Below are 6,077 nucleotides of genomic sequence, written 5' to 3'. Positions count from 1 at the left end.
TAAAGAGCTTTTGTGTTCTCGCTGTATTTGTGTCTGTGAATCTCACCCAGAGAAATACTCTGGAAACAGAGTTTGTTTTCTTGTATCTGAATGTTTTGGCTGTTTTTTCCTGCATTTCTCAAAGTGAAAGGGCATTGGAGTTCTGTTTGTAGGGTTGCTGTTCCCCCGGGTGTAAAGCCATAGAGGCCATACCAGGATTGCTTCATCTGAAAACAAGCAGCGGTTCTTTGGTAAGCCCATGAAATCTAGGTTGTTTTGGTTCAATGTGTCTGTTTGCCTTCTCTTAGTCCTAATATTCCAACTCATCATACAGAGAGGGAACCTGGCATGTATTCTCTTGGGCTATAAGACTAGTCTGGAATTTGATTTCATTTTCATGAAATGCAGATGTATAACTCACTTTGTAAATCTTTCTGAGTGTGCGATGAAAGCAGGTATGTGTGCACATTTTTAGCATGTTCAAGTGATATTTACAAGTTAATCAAACAGTCTTCAAACAATGGCACAGGCGTTGATACCTGCCTACAGCCTCATGAATCATACAGCCAGTGTACGGAGAGGTTTTCACCCACTGCAAACATGGTCCCATGTGCATCACTGAACATGGATGACAAATGCAATCGTGGAATACTAGTTGGTTGATAAGTCTACTGGAATAGGGAGGGGAGTGACAGTAGAGTTCACGAGGAATGGGATAAGTGTGAAAACAATCAAAGATTTAAAAAAATACAGCATGAAAAGTACAGACAGTGGACCTTTTCCATTGTTTTTAACACTCAGTTTCACTTCAGCTCATTCTATGTTATGACTTCACACTTCTGACGGACCAACAACAGCATCAACAAGAGTAGTCCACAGACCGGTTGTAGCACATGTTTTTGATACTACCCCCATTTGGCAACAAACACTCTCTGCAGGTAGGAAATTATCAATCAGAGTTATTATAGTCAGAGTCAAAAGAGCAAACCAATTCATGCGAAAGCAAATAAAGTCAGAGAGGTTTGCAGTCCTCTGAAGGAGACAACAACATGCAAAATTTGTTGCCAGTGTAAGTTCAAGTGATCATTTCAGTGAAGGAAAAGTCTCTTTGTGGAAAAACATCACATAATCAGCTGCGGAAATTTCAGTTGCTCTAAATGATGCCGTTCCATCAGGGCCATGCAGTAAATGTGCCCGCTGGCCTGTTCGTGGTAGCACAGACAGAGCTTTGTCGGCTTGACAGAGCCCTGGCTCTGCTAAGAGTCCATATTTGTATGTGATGATGGAGCAACACAGACTTGAAAGAATAAAAACTGCTTCTTTTGTTATTTAATTTCCATCAGATGCTTGAATAATTCAGTTTTGGAAGGATTTGTTTGCTGTGACTGTTCGCATGAAAGAAGAAGAAAATATCATTTCTGAATTATTGTCCTAAATAACTTGTGCAAGTTCAGGTTGGTGGCACATCCACACACAGCAGCTCTAGACTCTAAAGATCGATGCTTTGTTTGCACCCAAAGTTCGGTTGGCTGCACGCACCAGTGCTGACAAGCTTAGTTGACCCTAACACAGTCACTCAAATATGTGTGCTGCAGGTTATCCACACTGTGCAGAGACATAAATGTGTGCAGTTAAGACTGGGTTTGCATACTGTACTGCCTTTCCATCACATGAGTTTTCACTTGCTGCTTCTGCACTCGACACAAAGACCTCATTGTAACCAGTGGGATTCCACTGCTATAGTCCTAGGTGAGATTATACAAACACACTTATATGTGTGCTCTACATCAGCTCTAAAACGATCTTACACCAACATATAAATACTTGCGTTATAGATTTTTGTAATGTCTAAATGCACAGAGCCACACAAAGAGGGTGCATGCTGTTCATTAGAAATACTGCAGGTTGGATTCACATTGCCTCTGCAAAAATCAAAGCCAATATTGCCATCTTGTGGAGAAAGCCCCATACAACACATTAAAATAGTTTAGAGATACCAAGTACATATGCTGTCATTTTTAAACAATAAATGTTTGAAATCTAGTTTGGCTTTACAGTTGAAAATAAAGTAATTTAGATTGTACTTCTAAAAAAAAAGTTTAATTTCATACCCACAGTTGGTTCATCAAAACATTTCGCGGTAGCCTGTGTTAAATAAAAACACTGCCACATGTTTTATCTGGTCATTGTGCTTATTAGAAACTGTATATATTGAAAGCTGGCTTTTAAACAAGCATGAAATGATTACATTTAAAAAAAATTTAAAAAAAATAAAAACTTCTCTTTAGACCCAAACTGAAGGCGACAATCCCACACATTCAGACGTAGTAGTAGATGGAATTATTGAAATTATTATTTTTATTGATAAGTACTCTATGTCTAATTTGGTTGTATGAGGTGTACATAGACTTTCTATGTTGTAAGTTATATTGGTTGCGCAGCCGTTAAGTATCAAATCTGTACCAACACTCTCCACATTATATCAAACAGTTGCATGTTTAGAAATGGAGCTGTTAGACAGAAAAACATCAACTGGTTTTCCAATATATTAGTAATTATCTTTAATCATACTTTAGACCAACCTGTTTTACTTCTCCTTTCATTTGTGTTTTGGCTTGTGGAAATTGTTTCTTGATAAATTATAAATTCACTTTCACAATATTGTGAATTATAGCAACATCATCTTCTGTACAGTAAGTTCACATTGTTATGATGATGATACCCAGCTCTACCTGTCTACCAAACTTACAACCATTAGTAAGGAAATTACAGGAAAACAATTTTCAATTGTCGTGCAATCTTCTCAAATTACACCGTCTGAGCCGAGTTGTCGAAAACGGCAGGCCAAGGGGATGTAGCTCAGTGGTAGAGCGCATGCTTTGCATGTATGAGGCCCCGGGTTCAATCCCCGGCATCTCCATTTTCTTTGCCTGCAGTCCAGCGCACTGCTGCTCGAACTCCGAGCTTTCCTAAATGACACAAAAGATGGGTAGGGGAGAAGATAAGAGCAGTTCCCTGAGAATATACGTCATGACACTAATCCCCTTAACAGCGTGACGCTGATTGTTCTCCGTGTTGAAAGAGCAATTGGAGAAACCAAACAGCCACTTCATAAACGCATGGCACGACATAGAAGAGCCACCTCAACAGGACAAGACTCAGCTGTACATCTGTATCTGAAGACCAAAGGTCGCTCTTTCGTGAATGCCAGTGTCCACGATTTGGACAGAGAAGACAGATGGTTTGAAAGAGGAGGGAAAGAAGCCACCTATGTCCACTGTGAGCGACCATCTTTAAACAGAGGCGGTGGCTTTCAACACCAAGTGTCTGCCACCAATAATCCAGTTTTGAGATCCCTTCCCAGGCGTCTGAACGCCCACTCAAATCTTTGGCCATTTCACCTCAGTCATATGACAGAGCTAGGCAAGGTCTTCACCCGAAACCACTGTTGATAATGACCCACACCCGTCCACGGTTTCTCGGATGAGTGTTGAAACGTCTTCAAGAAACTTAAAATTGTCCCGACGCTTTTGTTTCCAGGCTCATTAAACAATGTGCTTAAGTCGGACTACAAAATGCGCATCTTAAATTCACCACTATGTGTTCTAACCCTGTTGAAACCCTGTTTTATGAAGTGAAAAATACCACTTCATTACAAAGGTTTGACTTCTTAAGCAAAAGGAACATTTAGCGCCAGATTTATGATCAGATTCATTTCTGCAGCATCGCAAAGACTTCTTTTGACGTTAAAAAGCTGCTAGACTTCCTGAAAAGACTCAGAGTAAGTTCTGTGTCTGAAAGGCGTGGGATGTTTAGGATTGTTGTAATTGCAATAAAATTCCCTTCATTACTTGTTCCAGCATGTTACCTCCCTAAATCAACTGAACTATAGAGAACGGTAAACACACTTTGATCAGTTAATATAGATCATTAACTTTAAATCTATGTTCTCCATACAAGAGCGATTCATTTCGGAGCTCAAAGGGGTTTCGGTCAGTTAGAGATTGATTTTCAGTGCACTGCATGCGATGGTGGTATAGTGGTTGGCATAGCTGCCTTCCAAGCAGTTGACCCGGGTTCGATTCCCGGCCATCGCAGCGCTGAATCTTTTGTGTCGCAAATGTTTTGTTTTGTTTTGTTTTGTTTTGTTTTGTTTTGTTTTGTTTTGTTTTGTTTTGTTTTGTTTTGTTTTGTTTTGTTTTGTTTTGTTTTGTTTTGTGGGGGGGTGCCTTACTCTAATCTCATCACTGAATCAGTGTTACCGCAGTTAACTAAAACCAAAGTGATAACTAAAAGTAGATGTGAAAAACCATTACCGTTTTTGAATGTTTTTATGCAGACTTTGAACGTCTACAAGCCTGTGAGTCTGTGTCTTGCCTCTGACATTATGCCCTCTATTCAAGAATAATTAATAAAGACAAAAACTGAAACTAAACTAAAACTAAACATCTACAAAAAATAGAAATTTTAGAAAATAGAAAACAGACTAAAAACTAAACTGAATTCAAAGAAAAAGGTTAAAAGGAAATAAATATAAAAGCTAAGTAGAAAATACAAAACACCCTCTGAATTGTTTTGAAAAAATTTAGCAGCTGTCTGTGTTAATAAAAAATGTGTGGTTAACTTTCAGTATGAAAATGTATTTATTGATAAATGTACTTCCAAATAGAGTGAAAGTAGGAGCAAACATTTTAATGCCAAAAAGTGTGCATGATATGATGAGCATCAAGGTGAGGACATCCTGAGCACACTTAACCTCGTATTCCTGACAGCATAGTGCAGTCATAAAACCATGTGTCCAGCAGATGGTCCTCTTACTCTGTTCTGTCTCTGTCTGACTGTCTCAGGTTGCATAGGAAATTTTGTACATATCAATCACTTTGGTTTCAGATTGCCTAATATTTAGTAAGAACATCAGTTTGACAAAATCAAAGAGGATGCTGAACATAAAACCCTGCTAACCCTGCATGCAGTTAAAAAACAAACCGTATTGCAGTAAATAACACATAAGTACCATCTATTTTTCTTTTAATGTAGCCATGCTTTCATATTGTTTATACCAAATTCTGCAATTCTCCAATCATGTGTTGTGCAAATTTGGTGAAGCCCGTGTGAAATGTAGCTACAGTTTCCTGTTCTTAGGTAACAGGCGTGACATCCAGTGTGGTCTTCTTCTGTCGACATTGTTTGAGGTTCTCAGAGATGCTCTTCTACGCTAACTGTACGGGCAGATCATTTGCATTTCTGTTGCCTTTCACTCAAAGCAGTCTGGCTGTTCGCCTGTGACCTCTGTCATTAACAAGGCAATGCTACATTCAAAGCCACTTAAATCGCCTTTACTGCTGCCATCTGATTGGCTGACTAGATATTTGCGTTTAAGCAGCTGAACAGGTTAATATATATTTGAGGTTTTTCTTTAAATAAAAAAATATAATCATCCACTAAAAACTTTTTGTGTTGATTGTCACATTTATCTATCCATCCATTCGCGTCCGCTTATCCTTTCCAGGGTCGCTGGAGCCTATGCCAGCTGTCATAGGGCGAGAGGCGCGGTACACCCTGGATAGGTCGCCAGTCACACACAAAGACACAGACAACCATTCGCACTCACATTCACACCTATGGGCAATTTAGATTAATCAGTTAACCTATCCCCACTAACTGCATGTCTTTGGACTGTGGGAGGAAGCCGGAGTACCCGGGAAGAACCCACGCAAACAAGGGGAGAACATGCAAACTCCACACAGAAAGACCCCGGCCTGATGGTGGAATAGAATTCAGGACCTTCTTGCAGTGCGGCAACAGTGCTAACCACCGTGCCACCGTATTTATTTTAACCGTAATTATTTTAGTTATAAAAGCCTAAAGCACATTTAAACAGCAGAATTTGAGCACTTTAGAGCGCTTTAGAGACAGGCACATTTACATACCAGGTCTCCAAAGATTTCATTTTTAAATCCATAAAAAGCTGAAAGCTGTGTTTTGTGTTGAACTAATAATTATGGAAAGTAAAAGTCACAGTGATTTAAAACATGTTCAGAATTAGCAAATTGATGATTCATCTCATAAGTCCTGACACACTGCTCTCCCTTACATAA

The 6,077-nt window shown here is 39.3% G+C and overlaps 2 non-coding genes across 2 annotated transcripts; both read left to right on the top strand.

The window, feature by feature from the left end:
- The first annotated feature begins 2,827 nt into the window (after positions 1-2,827).
- trnaa-ugc (transfer RNA alanine (anticodon UGC)) lies at positions 2,828-2,899 on the top strand. Its single transcript has one exon. It is a non-coding gene; the product is annotated as a tRNA-Ala (tRNA).
- Positions 2,900-4,004: 1,105 nt separating this feature from the next.
- On the top strand, positions 4,005-4,076 carry trnag-ucc (transfer RNA glycine (anticodon UCC)). The gene has a single exon. It is a non-coding gene; the product is annotated as a tRNA-Gly (tRNA).
- Positions 4,077-6,077: the final 2,001 nt, after the last annotated feature.

This window comes from Perissodus microlepis, chromosome 9 (genome assembly GCF_051167445.1).
Source record: "Perissodus microlepis isolate ML-2025 ecotype Zambia chromosome 9, ASM5116744v1, whole genome shotgun sequence".
In the NCBI taxonomy this organism is placed as follows: domain Eukaryota; kingdom Metazoa; phylum Chordata; class Actinopteri; order Cichliformes; family Cichlidae; genus Perissodus; species Perissodus microlepis.
The sequence above is the reverse complement of the archived record's forward strand: the minus strand, read 5'-3'. Positions and strand labels throughout refer to the sequence as shown.